The sequence below is a fragment of the Chiloscyllium punctatum genome, chromosome 36 (genome assembly GCF_047496795.1).
Source record: "Chiloscyllium punctatum isolate Juve2018m chromosome 36, sChiPun1.3, whole genome shotgun sequence".
Classification (NCBI taxonomy): domain Eukaryota; kingdom Metazoa; phylum Chordata; class Chondrichthyes; order Orectolobiformes; family Hemiscylliidae; genus Chiloscyllium; species Chiloscyllium punctatum.
Window position 1 is genome coordinate 27,887,651 of NC_092774.1, and position 19,899 is coordinate 27,907,549.

The window sequence follows — 19,899 nt, forward strand, 5'->3', positions numbered from 1 at the left end:
ACATTGGAAAGTTTGTTTGTGTGCTCTGCATCTCTATGACTCTATTTCTACATTATCTGAACCAAGACTAGGAATAGGGCATTCCATCTTTACAGCCTGTCCTCAACTGTGGCCTAACTGCACAGCGTTCAATGGAAGTTTCAGCTTTTTTAAAACACAATTGAATAGGCTTTCAACCTTTAACAATGCTTCTGAATAAATCATTTTAGCTATTCTCAAGAAGATCAGCCATTTCTGCCCCCCTCTCTCCTCCCCCCCCCCCCCGCCCCCCCCCAACGACCTTATCTTCCAGGTAGAGTCAACACCATCCATTCTCTGTCTATCCTGAGAAGGGCTTGATACAGTGATCCATGAGGGCTCGAGGCACGAGAAAGGATGGGAGTGGGGGTGCGGGTAGAGAAATTGGATGGGAGACAGAGACTAGGAGGAAGAAAGAGACAGAGGCTGGGAGGAAGAAAGAGAGAGAAAATGGACATGGGAACAGAGAATTCGGGGTAAAGAAAGCCTGGCGGTGCACAGGGCGGGGGGCAGAGAGAGAGAGAATGGGGGGTGCAGAGTGTGAAACGATAGAGATTGGGGTTTTGCAGAGTGTGGGGAGAGAGAATGAACAGGTGTCTCTGGGTGGGGGAGAAAGAGAGCAACAATGAATGACAGGAGAGTCTGGGGGGGAGAGAGAGGGAATGGATAGAGAGCAGAGGGTGGGGAAAGAGAATGGAGAGAGGGTAGAGAGTGTGGGGAGAGGGACTGGATGGCGGAAGGCAGAGGGTGTGGAGAGAGAGAAGAGAGAGAGAACAGCAGGTGGATGAGAGACTGGACAGGGGGAAGAGTGTATGGAGACAAAATGGACGGAGGTACAGAGCATGGCGTGTGTGTGTGTGTGTGTGTGTGTGAGAGAGAGAGAGAGAGACAGAAAGAGACAGAGAGAGAAAAGAGACGGGAATCTAGGGATAGCAAGAGAGAATGGACAGGATGAGCTGAGGGCATGATTGGGTCCTGATTGAATGGGGAGGTGGTGAAAGCATCCCACCCACTTCCAGCATCCTTCTCTGCACACTGGGGATGGCAAGATGTGGCTAGAAACTGAACCAAGAGTCAGCCCTTTCAGGAGACAGGAGTTGGGCAAAAACAGGAGGATGGGTTGGAGTCCATTGAAAGGTGGAGGAATTGGGAGACAGAGATTTTGGGTAGAAGATCGAGAAGGCTTTTCCGTATAAACCAGAATTCTCTCATCCTACTTTCTGTCCTGCACTGAAAGCAGTGATGTGTTTTCTCAAAGTATTAGCAGAGGAGGATTTGCTGTTCAGGCATTCACAAGAAATTTACTCAGGGCCTGAATATCAGCAGCGTTTGAATCCAGGAGAGGAAATGTTTGTCTGCAGGAAATGATTTCAAATATCAACGTGCATTGAGAAGCCCGTGATTACACACAGGCTGCTTCAGGGTTATGATTGTGGAGAGAACTCGAACTCTTTCGCGAAATGTGAACTAGTGTTCTTGCTATAGGCGAGCCCATCAGTGGATCTTTGAAGCTGCTGAGACACAATGACCCTTGCACCATAGAAATTCTGTGGAAGCAAGTTCAATTCCTCAAACTGACTGGAGTGTCACCAGGATTGGGAAGAAGCCAACTGATTGCTGAGAGCTGGAGAGGGGATTCCTCGGAGCGCCAGGGACCTGGATTCGATCCAGGGTGAATGCATGGAGTTTGCACTTTCCTACCCCCTCACCCACCCCCACCCCTCCCGTGTCTGCTTGGGTTTCTTCTGGGTGCTCTGATTTCCTCCCATGGTTCAAAGATGTGCAGGTTAGGGTGGATTGGGTATTCTAAATTCAGGGATTAGCTGTGGGGGTTATTGGGTAGGTCTGGGTGGGATCCCCTTCGGATGGTCAGTGTGAACATGTTGGACCAAAGGCCTGTTTCTACAGTGTAGGGGTTCTATGATTCCCCAAAAGTGTCTGCAGCCTGGCTTCCAGCTCCATCTCTCTGAGCCGAAGTCCCTCCAGCCTGTGTTTCCCTAGTTTCCAACATCCAGAACCTCCTACCTTCTGCAAATCGAAAGACAAGTCTCACCCTGCCCTCTCCAATGTGTGTTGTCCAACTGCTTAATCATTTTTAGGGCCAGCAAAGGCTGATAGCCCAGTTCGGAAACGAGGAGGATGGCCTCCACCGCGACCTTGGGTCCATGTCACACGCTCTCTTTCTCTCTCTGTCTCTCTCTGTCTCTCTCTCTCTCTCTCTCTCACACACACACGCACACACACAGACACACTCACAAGCACACATTCTTACGTACTGTCGTGCAGACCCTATCTGATAGACATGCTTTCTCTCAGATGCACACTCATATATAAACCCCCCACCCCCCCACACACAGACACACGAGCCTTCTCACATGCTTCTACTCCATCACACACACACTTTACCCAGCATGCACACGCATTCACACACTCTCTCTCTCATGCATGCACTCACACATTTGGGGTGAATATGCATTTGCAGGATTATCTACTTGGAAATAGAACCAGTCTGACTCAAGATTTTCTAAGCTTTCCTAAGCTTGGCGGTAAGTCCAGGTAACCTGTACTGTGACCCAATTTTGTTACAGCTTCAGATCTCCCCAACAAAAAGATTTAGAAAAAGTAGCTTTTTAAAAAAAGCTCAACACTCTTCCACCCCTCCCACCCCAATTTCTTTATTATTGGTCAGCTGAGCTGTCCCTTCGTAACTGGATCCTTGGTACAGCCGGGAAAAGCATGAAACTGGAACGACTGAGTGAACCCTTTCCCGCAACGGCAGATTCCTTCCCTTAAAGGAACGAGTGAATCAGGTGGGTTTTTTTTCCCTTGAAAATGGTTTCATCCTTAGAATCTAAAGTCCAGATGACTGACCGAATTCCAATTCTGCCATCTGCCGCGGCGGGATTCTAACCTGTTAGTTCCCAGAGTGAGGTTGAGAGAAAATCACTCGGCCATCGCTCTTTCAACCCCTTCGCGCTTGCACATGAACTCACTGGTGCCTCCGCAGGTGGGAGGAGCAGGTGAAGCCCTTCCGGCTCTTACAGCAGGTGAATGGCCTCTCTCCGGTGTGGACCCGCTGGTGGATCAGCAGTGCAGCTGACTGAGTGAACCCTCTCCTGTTCATGGGGCACGTGAATGGCTTCTCTCACTTGTGGGCTCACTCGTTGTCTGCAGATGGCTGATCCGACTGGAGCTCTTCCGACACACTGAGCAGGTGAACGGCCTCACCCTGCTGTGAATGCGTCTGTGGGTTTCCAGCAGGGATGGGGAAGGAAATCCTTTCCCACAGTCCCCACATTTCCACGGTTTCCCCATTGGGTGGAGTTTTCCTTGTGTTCCTCTGGGTTTGAAATTACAAACAGAACGGGTACATAGTCTTTCCCACCGTGAACGGTGAGATTTTGATTCCCCAAGCTGAGTAACTACTTTGAAGCACTTTTCACAGTCAGCGCACTGAATATCCCTCACTCGGTTGTCTCAGTATTCTTCCTGCCACACGAGTGTACAAAATCTATCAAGCAAACAAATGCAAACATTCCCTCTGGTTTTGAACGGCTGCTGATATTCAAGTCCCAATGAATCAAGTGGCTCTGTCAGAAGTTGATGTATCAATTGCTTTCAGATTTCTTTCTGCACGTCTTCCTGCAAAAAGAAATCCCAAAATAAGTGAACACTCTCAGTAAAACTAAATGAACATAACAGCTGGCAATTCCTGTAGATTGCCAAATGCTTGCTGATCACATATTATCCAGGACACAGAAAACTGAAAACCCTCATGTAGCCAGATTGCCTTAAGTGTATACGGAGGAAGTTCAAGCAAAGCAAGGGGTTTAATTTTAGGTTAGAAAACCTCCTCTGTGCCATGGAAAACCTCCTGCCATGTGAAATGGAGGGTTATAGATTCATAGTAACAGGAGGAGAAGGAGGCCATTTGGCCGGTTGAGTCTGCTCCACCATTCATTAAGATTATGGCTGATTTATCCATCGTCTCAGCTCGTCCAACCTGTACTATCCCGACTACCCTTAATTACCCTACCATGCAAAAACCCATCCAACTGTGTCTTAAATATACTTCCTGAAGCTGTTTGAACTGCTCCCTTGGGCAGAGAATTCCACGGAGTCACACGGAGTCACACAGATGTACAGCACGGAAACATACTCTTCGTTCCATCTCGTCATAGAGACGTAAAGATATACAGCACCGAAACAGACTCTTTGGCCAACTCATCCATGCAGCACAGATATCCTAAGCTAATCTAGTTCCATTTGCCAGCACTTGGCCCATATCCCCAGTAAACCCTTCCTCTTCATATACACGTCACTTGAGTAAATCATGCCGTACATGCCTCACCCTCTGCGGGAAAATGTTGCCCCTTCTATCCCTTCCATCTCTTTCCGATCCCCTCCCCAAACCTATGCCCTCTAGTTCTGGACTCCCCAGTCCCACGGAAAGAACTTGTCTATTTGCCCTATCCATGTCCCTCATGATTTTATAAACCTCTATAAGGTCACCCCTTCGCCTCCGACGCTCGAGGGAAAACAGCCCCAGCCTGTTCAGCATCTCCCTATAGCTCAAATCCTAAAGCCCTGGCTACATCCTTGCAAATCTTTTCTGAACCCTTTCTAGTTTCACATCTTTCCGATAGGAAGCAAACAAAAATTACATGCAATATTCCAAAAGTGGCCTGACCAATGTTCTGTACAGTGGCAACACGTGTTCCAACGTCTATACTAGATACTCTGATCAATAAAGGAAAGCATATCAAACGCCTTCTTCACTATCCTATCTGCCTGCGACTCTGCTTGTTTGGAACTATCAACCTGCACTGCAAGGTATCTTTATTCAGCAACACTCCTGAGGACCTTACCATTAAGTGCATAAGTCCTGCTCTGATTTGCTTTTCCAAAATGCAGCACCTCACATTTATCTAAATTGACCTCCATCTGCCACTCCACTGACCTTTCGAATCAAGATCCCATTGTAATCTGAGGTAACATTTTTTGCTGTCCACTACACCTCCAAGTTTGGTGCAATCTACAAACTTATTAACTATACCTCCTATAGTCACATCCAAATCATTTTATACATGAGAAAACGTAGTGGACCCAGCACTGTCCTTGTGACACACCATTGGCTCCAGTCTGAAAAGCAAACCTCCATTAACACCCTCTGTCTTCTACCTTTGTTCCAGTTATCCAAATGACTAGTTCTCCCTGCATTCCATGAGATGAAACCTTGCTCCCCAGTCTCCCATGGAGAACCCTGTTGAATGCCTTACTGAAGTCCATATAGATCGCGTCCACCGCTCTGCCCTCATCAGTCCACTTTGTTACTTCTTCAAACAACTCAATCAAGTTCGTGAAACATGGTTTCCCACGCACAAAGCCATGCTGACTATCCCTAATCAATTCTTGTCTTTCCAAATACATGTAAATCCTATCTCTCAGGATTGTTTCCAACATCTTGCCCTTCACGGATGTCAGGTTCACCTGTCTATAGTTCTCTGGCTTTTCCTTATCACCTTTCTTAAATAATAGCACCACGTGAGCCACCCTCTCGTCTTCTGGCACCTCACCAGTGACTATCAAAGACACAAATCTCTCAGTAAGGGGCCCAACAATCACCTTCCCAGCTTCCAAAGAGTTCCAGGGTACACCTGAGCAGGTCCTGGGGATTTATCCACTTTTATACATTTCAAGACCCAGCACCTCATCCTCTGTAATGTGGACAAATTTTCAACATATCAACATCTATTTTCCCACATTCTTTATCTTCCATGCCCTTGTTCACAGTAAACACTGATGCAAAATATTCGTTCAGTAGCTCCCCCATTTACTGTAGCTCCACACATAAGCCGCCTTGCTGATCTTTGAGAATCCCCATTCTCTCTGTTGTTACCATTTTGTCCTTAATGTATTTGTAAAAACCCTTTGGATTCTCCTTAACTCTATTTGTCAAAGCTATCTCATGTCCCCTTTTTGCCCTCATGATATTCTTGTTAAGTATACTCGTACTGCCTTTATACTCTAAGGATTCACTCGCTCTCTCCTGTCTATACCTGACATATTGTTTCCTTCTTTTTCTTAACCAAAATCTCAGTCTCTCTAGTTATCCAGCCTTTCCTACATCTACCAGCCTTTCATTTCACCCTAAGCGGAACATACTGTGTCTAGATTCTTGTTAGCTCATATCTGAAGGCTTCCCATTTTCCAGCAATCCCTTAACCTGTGAACATCTGCCCGCAATCAGCTTTTGAAGGATCTTGACTAATACCCGAGTCTTTCTCCAGTTTAGAATTTCAACTTTTAGATCCGGTATATCATTTTTAATCGCTATTCTAACGTTAATACAATTATGGTTGCAGGCCCTCAAGTTTTCGTCCTCTCTAGGAGGTGCATCCACATTGTGATTCAGAAAATTTCTTTGTACGTACTTAACAAATTCCCCTATTTGGCAGGTAGGTAAATGAGCAGAAGTTATACCTTGGTATAACACTTAACAAATTTATCTATATGGTAGATAGGTAAATGGACAGGAGTTGTACCCAATGAGGGCCGAAGGGCTTGTACTGCGCTGTAATGTTCTATGTTCTATGTTCTATAAGGTCTGAGTGTTCTTCAACTGTTCTCAGTCGACCTGCTATGATCTGAATCATCAAACCTCTCTTCTCTGAGATGGGGATAATCTGGTGAAGGTGAAACACATCAGTTTCAGTGTGTTCCATGCTCAGGAGACTCTGCAGTAATTGCCCACGCTGTTTCACACAGCAGCATTTTCCCGGCGAATGACGCTTGGCAAAAAGCAGATTGAACCAAATAAATATCCACCAATGGATTTTACTGACACAGTTTATAAACTTCAGTCTCACGCTAATGTGGACAGGAGCCATCAAACTGTGATTTCCGCTCCTGCTGTTGAATTACAAAAGAAAAGCATGTTCTGCATAAAGTAGAATTGAATTTCTACCCCACCTGACAGTGATGACTTTCATAATCTTTTTTTCCAGTGCATTTGAAGATCTGAAGACTGAAGTTTCAAAATAAACAGACGAAGGGCTTGTGGCCGAAACAACAACTCTCCTGCTCCTTGGACGCTGCCTGACCTGCTGTGTATTTCCAGCACCACACATTTTGACTGACTCTCCAGCGTCTGCTGTCCTCATTTTCACGTCAATGACAGACAGTCAATCAATCCATTGGGACTGTAACAATTTTCTGTGCGAAGGAGCAAAACTCTTTGGTTTCTGTTTCAGTACACTTTCAGCATCAGTGAAGTTGGATGAGAGACGCTACTGTAGCAGCACATTGAGTGTGTAGCCTGTGTCAATTATACAGCCTGGAAAGAGGAATTCACGGCAGGGAGGGGCTGTACATGCATTTGTGTGCAGCTGAAGCTTTGGCCATAGAGAAGCTGTGGAAGTGTGGTGACTGCGGGAAAGGCTTCAGTGTCCTGTCTGCTCTGGAAATTCATCAGCGCAGTCATACCAGGGAGAGACCATTCTCCTGCCAAGAGTGCGGGAACAGCTTCACCCAGACCTCCCACTAACTGGCGCACCAGCATGTCCACACCGGGGAGAGGCCCTTCCCCTGCTCTGATCGTGGGAAGGCCTTCAGCAAATCCTCTGACCTACTGAAGCACCAGCGGGTCCACAAGGCGGAGAGGCCCGTCAGCTGTCCCGAGTGCGGGCAGGCCTTTAGCGATTCCTCTGCACTGCTGAGGCACCAGTGGGTCCACACAGGCAAGAAGCCATTCTCCTGCCCCGAATGCAGGAAGGGCTTCCGCAGTTCCTCCACCCTGCTGACACACCAGTGGGTCCACACTGGGGAGAGGCCATTTGCCTGACCTGAGTGAGGGAAGGGCTTTACCCAGCCCTCCCAACTGCTGACCCACCGGCGGGTCAACACGGGAGTGTGGCCGTTCTACTGCCCTGTGTGCAGGAAGGGCTTCAGCAATTCTTCTCTGCTGACCCACCGGCGGGTCCACACAGGGGAGAGGCCATTCAGCTGCCCTGAGTGTGGCAAGAGGTTGACATTTTTCAGCAACTTGCGAAGACACCAGCGGGGGCACCAGTGCTCCCAACAATCAGATACAGCCAGTGACGCTACTGTGGACTAAACCTTGTGCCCCACTCTGACAATGGGTGCAGTGGGAAAGTTGGGCTTTTATAAAACTTTTCTGGACTGCACACCGCCTCGCACCCCCAACTGCAACCCTAAAGTGGCTCGGGGTGACATGGTGGCTCAGTGGTTAGCACAGCAGCCTCATAGAGCCATGGACCGGGTTTGATTCTACTCTTGGGGTGACTACCTGTGTGGGGTTTGTACGTTCTCCTGCCGTGTCTGCGTCGGTTTCCTCAGAGTGTCCCGATTTTTTTCCCACAATACAAAGATGTATAAGTTAGGGTGAGTCAGCCTAGCTAAATTGTCCATCGTGCTCAGGGATGTGGTGCATTAGTCAGGGGTAAATGTAGACTGGTCAAGACTGTGGTGCTAGAAAAGCACAGCAGGTCAGGCAGCATCTGAGGCGCAGGGAAATCGACGTTTTGGGCAGAAGTCCTTCATCAGGAATGATGCCTGAAACATTAATTCTCCTGCTCTTCGGCTGCTGCCTGATCTGCTGTGCTTTTCCAGCACCACACACTCGACTCTGATCACCAGCATCTGCAGTCCTCACTTTCTCCAAGTAAATGTAAAGTAATAGGGTTAAGAGAATGGGTCTGGGTGGGTAACTCTACGGAGGGTTGGTGTTGCCTTGTTGGGCCAAAGGCCTGTTTACATTCTGTAGGGATTCTGTGATTCTGTAAACTTTGCTTCCAGTGGGCGACACTACTCGGAGTCTGGGACTGCACGTTCCCACTGAAACGATCCGCAGAAAGCAAAGATCACAAGAGCAGACATTAGGCCATTCCGCCCATTGAGTCTGCTCCGCCATTTGTGAGAAACAAAAAAAATTGCGGTTGCTGGAACCCAAAGTAGGCAAGCAGGAGGCTGGGAGAATGCAGCAAGCCAGGTAGCATTAGGAGGTGAAGTTAGCGTTTCAGGTATTAACCTTCCTTCAGGACTGAAGAAGGGTTCTTCCAGAAACATTGACTTCTGTATCAGAAACAATTTACCAGGATGTTGCCGGGGGTCGGAGGGTTTGAGCTGCCGGGAGAAGCTATTTGGTTGGGTGAGAGATTTAAAATGGATGTAAGGGGCAATGTTTTCACGCAGAGGGTAGTGCATGTATAGAATGAGTTTCCAGAGAAAGTGGAGGCTGGTACAATTATACCATTTAGAAGGCATCTGGTTTTGGACATGAACAGGAAGGGTTTAGAAAGGTAATGGGCCAAATACTGACAAATGGGACCAAATTAATTTAGGATGTCTTGTCAGCATCGATGAGTTGGACCAAAGGGTCTGTTTCCGTGCTGTATATCTTTATGTCTACCTGTCCTGATGTAAGTTTTAAAATGGAGTCCAAGTAACTTTGAATAGTTCAGTCTTGTTGAACTCACTTCTTGAAAGGTTTCAAATGAATCCCTCCAAGTGATACTGTTTAAAAATGCCGTGTTGGACAAAATATCCCATTAAGTTCGACACAAACCCACAGCTGAAGACATCAGAAGTGACACAACACCAGGTTTCAGACCAACAGGTTTATTTGAAATCACAAGCTTTAGGAGCATTGCTCCTTCTTCAATGCTGCTGCTTCATCACTTCACCGACAAAGGAGCAGTGCTCTGAAATCTCGTGAGTTCAAATAAACCTGTTGGACTCTAACCTGGGGCCGTTTGACTTCTGACCTTGTCCAGCCCAATTCAACACCAGCACTTCCACATCAGAGTTGACTAATGAGATCAGATTTTATTCAGTGTGATTAAGTGAGATGCTCATCTGAAAATTCAAAACTGTTGTAGGGACAAAGAGACACGAGTCAGTGCTACAGCACGGAGACAGGCCCATTGGCCCAAACTGGTCCATGCCGACCCAAATGTCCATCAACAGTAACCCCATTTCCTTGCACTTGGCCACTATCCTTCTAAGCCTTTCCTCTCCAAGTATTTGACAAAATGTATTTTAAATGCTGTTCATGTACCTACCTCAACCACTTCCACTGGCAGCTCATTCCATACACAAACCAACCTCTGAAAAAATAAGTGGGGCACAAATTTTACAATCTCTCCCCTCTCCCCATGCAAATGTGTCCCCAGTCTTGAAATTCCCCCACACTTGGGAAGAGACAACAATCCTTAACCCTATCTATGAGTCTCTAGGTTTTCTAAACTTCGCCTCTCATCCTCCTCTGCTCCACGGGAACAACATCCCAGCCTTGATTCCAATTTGTTAATAATGGCGCAGTGATGATTTCAGCTGTGTGTGTGTCAAGGATCTCTCATTTCTAAGCCAATGCAGTGCCACTTAAGTTTACCTGATCTTAAAACGAATGGTACCCGATTCATTTAAAATATCTGTGGTTTCTGTGCAAAGTCAGTCCTCATTGGAAAACAGCCAATAGTGACTTAACTCCCATAGGCTGCTTCTGACCAGGTTTGTATGCTCTGTTTTGAGATGTAGGAGTAAAACTTCACAGTAAAAGATTAATATAGCCTTTATTCATGACTCATTATTAAACACACTTTCTCCATTTACAGCTGTAATTGAGACGCTTCTCAGAATTAGTCGACATGTTTGTAACACGTTGTGAAACATGAAAGGGTTCTGAAAAGGCTTAAAAAGATACTACCAGTGTTGGAGGGTTTGAGCTGCTGCAAGAGGCTGAAATAGACTGGGGCTATTTTCCCTGGAGGGTCAGAGGCTGAGGGGTGACCTTACAGACGGTTTTGCCGTAGAAGCGTTTTAGCAATAAAAGATGTCAAACCTTTGTTGCATTTGCCAATATCTGTTGGCCATTAGTGAAGTCCCTGAGCCCAAACGGATCAGACCCTCTGCCTTTTACAACCCCTGTTGGGAAAAAAATCAAGAACAATATAATCTTCTTAAAGGAGTAACATCATCACAACAGAGAGCACACAAGCTGAACCATTTTTATCAAAGGGTCGTACAGTTAGCAGGCCGAGATAATGACTTTTCAATTTAGATCATTAATTTAAATCAGGTCCTTTGGCTACCAAAACCTATTAAATCTAAACCTGACAACAGAGGACCAATCCTATTGTAAAAACTCAACATAGCATCAAGGGTATAAAAGAAGGGGACAGTTGGACAGAGCCCCAGAGCTAACTCCCCATTGCTAGAGCTAAGAATCCTCAGCACTAGAGAGAGACATCAGCTCTGACAGTCATCTGTGAATGAGAGAGCATCATTTACAAAAACACCAGAAGAGCAGGAATTGGAGGAGACATTCCTGAGAAAAGATTCAATAGAAGGATGCATAGAATATATTCTGGAAGACATGTAACCTGGCTGTAATCTGAGAGACTAAATTCTATTTCTTGTTATATTCGTGGGTCTTGTATTTATTGGAACAGCATATGACAAGAATTCTATTTTATGCCAGAATTGTCAGCAGTTCGAAGGATTTTATTCGGTTTGTTAATAGATTAATTTAGTTGTTCACCATTCAAGTTGGATACGTAAATTACTTTTTGTTGATTTTAAAGTGTCAGGGATTTATTTTTGTTTTTAAGACTAGAGCAGATGAGACCACTTCCACACTAATGTTATAGATTATAGGGCAATGCGCTCCTCTTTTGACGTTTCGGTTTGAGATCTCAGAGAGGGGAGGGAATTCAGCATTCGCTTTATAACAGTATTGACATGCCGTCCTGCTGAATGCAAAGGAGTCATTATTAATCCCAGCCTCTCACTCTGGTTGTGGGTAAATCGCTTTAATTTGAATACTGACTCAGAAACTGCACAGCCAACCAACTGTTGAAACAATGATTTACACTTTATTGTAGGTAGCAACCAAAAAATAAAATCCCTCAAGTAAGCAAGTTCAGCCTCTCTCTCCCCCAGAACCTCCACCCCCCCCCCCCCCCCCACCCACCGCCCCCCTCACCCCGCCATCTTGGCTATCACTCAAGTGATGGTGGAATTTAACATTGTTTCCACCAACAGTGCCCATCTCTGGAACTTTACAGGGGTTTGATGCAGTGTTGTTCTTCCAAGTACTGCTGCTAAACCATTATGAAGTTGATTTCTGGTGGAGTTCCCTCACTTTCAAATTTGTGGTGTAACGTTTCTTTAGATTCTGACACCACCTCCCCACCCTTCTGGAGACCTCAGGTCTGTAGCTTACCTTCTTATCCTTGAGGGTTTTACACGTGTTTGAAACAGCCTGTCCTGCAATTAACCCCTTTACGCCAAGGCCTTCCTTCTACAGGCAGAATTAATTGTCCTTTTATCACACAGTTATTAAACTGTCCAAAGAAACAGCTCATTGTTTTGCCTCCTCCTTCCCAGCGATAGTGAATGTATGTTATTTGTTAACTCCCTTGTAGCAGTTTCTCATTGGCCCTTTCGTTTCTTGGTTCAGAAAGATTTATCGCTGCCTCATGAAGTTATCAAAGTTCTGGAGTTTACAGGACCACACCACATTCCTCTCTGCCTCCCCCAGGAATAACGATTGCTCCTGAGATACTCGCAGATACTCGCAGCGCACTGAATCTCCCTCACTCGATGTCTCAGGATTCTTCCTGCCACACCAGTGTCCAGAATCTCTCAAGCAAACAAAAGCAACCATGTTTTCTTGATTGGAATGGCTGCTGATATTCAAGTCTCAATGAATCAAGTGGCTCTGTCAGAAGTTGATGTATGCTTTCAGATTTCTTTCTGCCCGTCTTCCTGCAAAGAAAAATCACAAAATAAGTGATCACTGTCAGGACAGTAAATGAACATAACATTGGTGGCAATTCCTATAGATTGTGAGATGCCTGCTGATCACATATTATCCAGACCACAGAAACCTGAAAACCCTCCTGCAGCCAGGTCGGCTGAGCTGTGCATGGAGGAAAACTTAATTTCAGTGACAATAACATGGAACAAACTGTTGTGGTTCTGTTCACCGAACTGGGAATTTGTGTTGCAGACGTTTCGTCCCCTGTCTCGGTGATATCCTCAGTGCTTGGGAGCCTCCTGTGAAGCGTTTCCGTGATGTTTCCTCCGGCATTTCTAGTGATTTGTACCTGCCGCTTCCGGTTGTCAGTTCCAGCTGTCCGCTGCAGTGGCCGGTATATTGGGTCCAGGGCGATGTGCTTGTTGATTGAATCTGTGGATGAGTGCTATGCCTCTAGGAATTCCTTCGCTGTTCTCTGTTTGGCTTGTCCTATAATAGTAGTGTTGTCCCAGTCGAACTCATGTTGCTTGTCATGAGTTCAACAGGGACGACACTATTATTACCACAACAACGAGCACCCGAGCTACAAATCTTCTCCCAAACATGGAACAAACTGCCTACAAAGATGTTGAAAATGGAGCTGAATCAAGGATATGAAAATGAAATGTTCAGGCTGCTTGAGAAAGGAAAGCCAGAAAAGATGCTGAATAGCTTCCTGCTGATCTATTAAATAAAAAAAAGACAAAAAAGGACGTTACTCCATTACTACATTAGAAGGTGAATAATAATTGCAATGAAACTTTTACAACAGCCAACAATATCAGATATACACCAAAGAGAAAAAAGAACAAACAAAATTTACAGCCCAGGACCAGGCCCTTCAGCTCTCCAGCCTGAGCCGATCCAAATGTACTGTCTAAACCTGTCGGTCAATTCCTAAGCATCTGTATCCCTCTACTCCCGCCCCCACCCCCCCATCGCCCCCCACCACCCCCCAACACCCCCCACCACCGACTCTTGCATTTATCCAGACGCATCTTAAATGAATCTACTGTGCCTGCTTCTAGCACCTCTGCTGGCAACGCGTTCCAAACGCCCACAAGTAAAACTTGTGTTCAATTTGAGTATGTGTTGCCCTTGCCGCGTTCATTGTCATGGTAGCTCTGCCCCATCCCGAATTCAGGCAGTCGGATCTCGTGAAACGAAGCTGCTTTATGAGAAAATTGATGAGCCGTTTTTGAACGAGGTAATGTAAGAAATGAGGGCTCGTCCGGGACTTGAACCCGGGATCTCTCGCATGTTCACGCAGGCGAAGACCCGAAGCGAGAATCATACCCCTAGACCAACGAGCCACGCAATGCCATGCACTGCCAAGTCAATTTGAGTTCAAGCAAAGCAAGGGGTTTAAATTTATTTTAGAAAACTTTCTTTGTGCCGTGGGAAAACTCCTGCCGCAGGAAATGCAGTATGACAGATTCGTTGTGACAGAAGCAGGAGTAGGCCATTTGGTCAAGCCTGCTCCGTCATTCATTAAGATCACAGCTCCAACAACCTGCACTATCCCGACTACCCTTAATTCCCCTACCATACACAAACCCATCCAACTGTGTCTTCAATATACTTCATGAAGCTGTCTCAACTGCTCTCTTGGGCAGAGAATCCCATGGAGTCTCACAGAGTAACACAGATGTACAATACGGAAACAGACCCTTCGGTCCAACTCGTTCATGCAGCCCAGATGCCCTAACCTAATTTTGCCAGCACTTGGCCCAAATCCCCATAAAACCTTCCTATTCATATACACATCCAGATGCATTTTAAATGCTGTAATTATACCAACCTCCATCAGTTACTTCAGCAGCTCATGCCGTACATGCATCACCCTCTGCGTGAAAAGGTTGCCCCTTATGTCCCTTCTATATCTTTCCCCTGCCCTCCCTAAAACTATTCCCTCTAGTTCTCGACTCCCCCATCACAGGGAAAAGAACTTGTCTATTTAGTCTATCCATATCCCTCATAATTTTATAAACCTCTATAAGGTCGCCCCTTAGCCTCCGACGCTCCAGCGAAAACAGTCTATTCAGCCTCGCCCTATAGCTCAACCCTCCAACCCTGGCAACGTCCTCGTAAATCTTTTCTGCACCTTTTCTAGTTTCACAACATCTTTCCGATCGGAAGCAGACCAAAATTACATGCAATATTCCAAAAGTGGCCTGACCAATGTTTTCTAAAGTCGCAACATGAAATCCCAACGTCTATCCTCGATGCTCTGACCAACAAAGGAAAGCACACCAAACGCCTTCTTTACTATCCAATCTGCCTGCGTCTCTACTTTTAAGGAACTATCAACCTGAACTCCAAGGTCTCTTTGTTCAGCAACACTTCCAAGGAACTTATCATTAAGTGTAAAAGTCCGTTTCTGATTTATTTTTCCAAATTGCAGCACCTCACATTTATCTACATTAACCTCCATCTGCCACTCCTCAGCCCATTGGCCCATCTGATGAAGATTCCGTTGAAATCTGAGGTATCCTTCTTTGCTGTCCACTACACCTCCAATTTTGGTGTCATCTACAAACTTACTGACGATACCTCCTACGTTTACACGCAAATCATTTATATAAATGACAAAACGTAGTGGATCCAGCATCGATCCTTGTGACACACCATTTGTCGTAGGCCTTCAGCCTGAAATGAAACCCTCCATCACAACCCTCTGTCTTCTGCCTTCGAGCCAGTTCTGTCTCCAAATGGCTAGTTGTCCCTGCATGCCATGAGATTAAACCTTGCTCACCAGTCTCCCATGAGGAACCTTGATGAATGCCTTCCTGAAGTCCATATAGATCACGTCCATCGCTCTGCCCTCATCAATCCACTTTGTTACTTTTTCAAAAAACTCAATCACGTTAGTGAGACATGATTTCCCAAGCATAAAGCCATGCTGACTATCCCTAACCAATTCTTGCCTTTCCAAATACATGTAAATCCTACCTCTCAGGATTCTCTCCAACAACTTGCCCATCATGGATGTCAGGCTCACCGGTCTATCGTTCCCTGGCTTTTCCTTACCACCTTTCTTAAATAGTAGCACCATGTTAGCCATCCTCTAGCCTTCCGACACCTCATCTGTGACTATTGATGATGCAAATATCTCAGTGAAAGGCCCAGCAATCACTTCCCCAGTTTCCCACAGAGTTCTAGGGTACTCCTGATCAGCTCCTTGCGATTTATCCACTTTTATGCATTTCAAGATATCCAGCAATTTCTCATCTGTAATATGGACATTGTTTCAACATGTAACCATCCATTTTCTCACATTATATATCTTCCATGCCCTTCTCCACAGTAAACACTGTTGCACAATATCCGTTCAGTATCTCCCCCATCGACTGCAGCTCCACGCAAAGGCTGCCTTGCTGATCTTTGATGGGCCCTATTCTCTCCCTTGTTACCCTTTTGTCCTTAATGTATTTATAAAAACCCTTTGGATTATCCTTAACTCTATTTTCCAAAGCTATCTCATGTCCCCTTTTTGCCCTCATGATTTCTCTCTTAAGTATGGTCGTACTGCCTTTATACACTGAGGATTCACTCGATCTCTCTGTCTCTACTTGACATCTGCTTCCTTCTTTGTCTTAACCAAAATGTCAATTTCTCTGGTCATCCAGCATTCCCCAACATACCAGCCTTTCCTTTCACCCTAACAGGAATATACTGTCTGGACTCTTGTTATCTCATATTTGAAGGCTTCCCATTTTCCAGCAGTCCATTAACGTGCAAACATCTGCCCCCAATCAGCTTTTGAAAGATCTTGCCTCATACCTGAGTATTCCTCCAATTGAGAACTTCAACGTTTAGATCTGATATATTATTTTCAATCTCCATTCTAATGTTAATAGTATTATGGTTGCTGGCCCTTAGGTTTTGCACTCTCCCCAGTATGTGCATCCACACTGTGATTGAGAAAATGCCTTGTACACACTTAATACATTTCTCTATTTGACGGATAAGTAAATGGGAAGGAGTTATACCTTGGGTACACTCTTCCTTCATTCCCACCAACCCTACCCCCATTCCCACCCCAATAGTCGCAAGGCACTTTCCCCTGCAACTGCCGAATGTGTAACACAAGCCCATCAACCTGCACCCTCCTCACTATCCAAAGGCCCAAACATAGTTTGCAGGTGAAGCAGCACTTTACCTGTACTTTCCACAACCCGGTCTACTGCATTCGCTGCTCACAATGTGATCTCATCTACTTTGGGGAAATGAAGCGTAAACTGGGTGACTGCTGCACAGAAGACCTATGTTCTACCCGCAAAAAAGACCCCGAGCTTCCAGTTGCCTGCCAATTCCACACCCCACCCTGTTCCCTGGCCAACATCTCTGTCTCAAGTTTGCTGCAGTGTTCCAGCGAAGCTCAGCACCAGCAGAACGAAGAGCACCAAATATTGCACTTGGAGATCATACATCCTTTCGGTCCCAATATCGAATCCAATAATTCTAGGGCCTGAAATCCATAGTATCCTCGTCCCTTCCACACACACCAAGCCTTGTTATCACATAGTCTGTCATTACACACTACCTATTCTCAGCTACTAACAGTTTATCACCCTCCCACGCAGATCGTTATCAACTCCCTTTCCTGTCCAACAGTTCTTCCCTCGCTTTGGGCTCTGTCCTGATCTATCATTTACTACGTCCGCCTTCCTCCCACAATGTTTTTCGCATATAAACCGACATTTTCCCAATCACTATCAGTTCTATGGAAGGGTCACCGGCAACGACTGTTTTTTTGTTTCTGATATACAGCATCCGCAATTCTTTCAGTTTTTTTATTGAGAGAGAGTAGGAAATTGTTTCGAGAGACAGAGGGAGAGGGGGGAGAGACAGAACAGACATGAACTGTTGATCTCCGTTGTTTCTTATAACCTAAAATCGTTGCAGTGCGATTAGTTCCCTTAACCATGAAGAAATGACCTGTTTGCTGTAGGCTTGTGTCGCAACCGTAGCGCATCTGATTCCACCTCAGCAGTTTACGTGTTCAAATCACATCAGGCTCACTGCAGTCAACTATACCTCTAGACAGGATTCCGCTCGTAGGTATGTGTTGAGCCAAGTCTGTTTTCTGGGCACTTTCGATCACACATGAAGCTTCGCTATGCGTTTGATTTGTGAACACTGTGTCAGAGAGGTGCTGCGCCCATTGTTTGGGTAAATGCTCAGCTTCCCCCAGTGTGAGAAGTAAAACCTAGACTGTTCGATCAGGGGGTTTAAACACTGGGCCGCCTCCCTCTGGGCAGCCGCTTCATTCAGTTGGTGACAGCGCGGTGTGAATAACATTATTCTGATATTTTTACAACATAATCTAGAGACTCCCAGCTTTATGTTTCAATCTATCAGGAGAGTGACAGCGAGTTCAGATAGAAATGTTTTCCACCAACAGCAAATCCTTTCCTCTCACTGGACACAGTTAAAATTATCTTTATTCAACAGGAGGAGCGGAAACTACAGTCTGACGGCCCCTCTCCACATTAACGGTGAGCCTGAATTTTATAAACGGTGTCAGTAAAATCCAGTGGCGGACACTGATTTGGTTCAACTGCTTTTTGCCAAGCGTAATTCACCAAGAGGATGCTGCTGTGTGAAACAGCGTGGGGAATTAATGCAGGGCCTCCTGCACATGGAACACACCGCAACTGATGTGTTTCACCTTCGCCAGTTTATTCCTATCTCGGAGAAGAGAGGTTTGATGATTCGGATCGTAGCAGCCCGACAGAGAACAGGAGAAGACCACGCAGCCTTTCACAGGCTTGTCACCACAGCTGGGTGACCGTGGCCTGTGTATCAGAATGGGACATTTATTTGCATCTACTGACGGGAAGCACAGCAAATTGGAGTGCTGGTGGGACTATCACACAGGAGAAAACGGCTTCGACCTGTCAACTGGAGTGGCTCCCAATGCGCAACTCCGCTCACCTTAACTGAATGACTGTAAACAAATTACTCAGTGATTCAAAGGAATACTCAGTTTTGAATCTGCATTGTGTCATGGACCTTCGAGAATGATGTCAAAACACCTTCATTGCTGTGATGGAGTATCCTGTTGGACAGAATATACCGGTTGTCAAATTTCCCACATGCTGTTGGCCCAACTCCGATTTTACTCAAAATCACAAAATGAGTGACAGCGCAGACTGAGGCCATGCAGCCCAACTTAGTTCTGCTGGCTCGATACAATATGTAAATAAGTGTCTCATTCTGTCGCCCTCACCCTGTAAATCTGTACATTGTAACATTGACCATGCCCACCGAATTCCCTTTTGTGTCCATTGAATCTGCCTCTTTGTCACTGTCAAACAGGGATTTACTGACCCCACTCCCTGTGCGAAAACATTCTTCCTAATGCCACTTTTACTTTTCCTGATACTTTAAATCTCTGCCAAATCGTTCTCGATCCTTTCATTCATGGGAGCATTTTCACGACATTACTTCCTCTGTCTAGACCCTTAATGACTTGGAAGACTTCAATCAGGCCAACTTTCAGCCTTCTGTTCATCAAAAGTTCCCAACTTTCCAATCTTCAGTGCTGTCATTCCTCATGCATGCAACCATTCACTTCAACCTGTTCAGCACTGTCTCCAATCACTTCACTCCCCGCTTCCTGAAATTTCGCACTCAGAACTGAACAGTAATGCAGCTGGATGATTCGGATTGCACAGGCGAACAATCTGCAATACTTGACTCCACTTTTCACAAATGTTCTCTTCGCCTTGCTCACTGCAACTGGAGCTCTGCGCCATCCTGACTTCAGGCAGTCCGATCTTGTTTCATTGAGAAATTTTGCACAAGGCAATTTAAGAAATGAGGGCTCGTTCGGGATTCAAACCAGCAATTCTCGCACGAGCATGTAGCTGAAGACCCGAAGCGAAATTCGCACCGCTAGACCAGCGAGCCAATGGCCGTTGAGTTCCGTCTCTGCCCTGACCCCTGACACCCCAAGCGCTCTTCTCTGAAGAAGTTGAGACTTGCTCAGTGTGAAATACATTTGACATTGCTCCAAGAAATGCAAACAGCAAGAGATTCCACAACATTTGCTT

The 19,899-nt window shown here is 45.8% G+C and overlaps 1 non-coding gene across 1 annotated transcript; it reads right to left on the bottom strand.

Annotated features, from left to right (window-relative positions):
• Positions 1-14,061: 14,061 nt before the first annotated feature.
• Positions 14,062-14,151, bottom strand: trnap-cgg (transfer RNA proline (anticodon CGG)). The gene is given in 2 exon segments: positions 14,062-14,097; positions 14,116-14,151. It is a non-coding gene; the product is annotated as a tRNA-Pro (tRNA).
• Between the last annotated feature and the right edge of the window lie 5,748 nt (positions 14,152-19,899).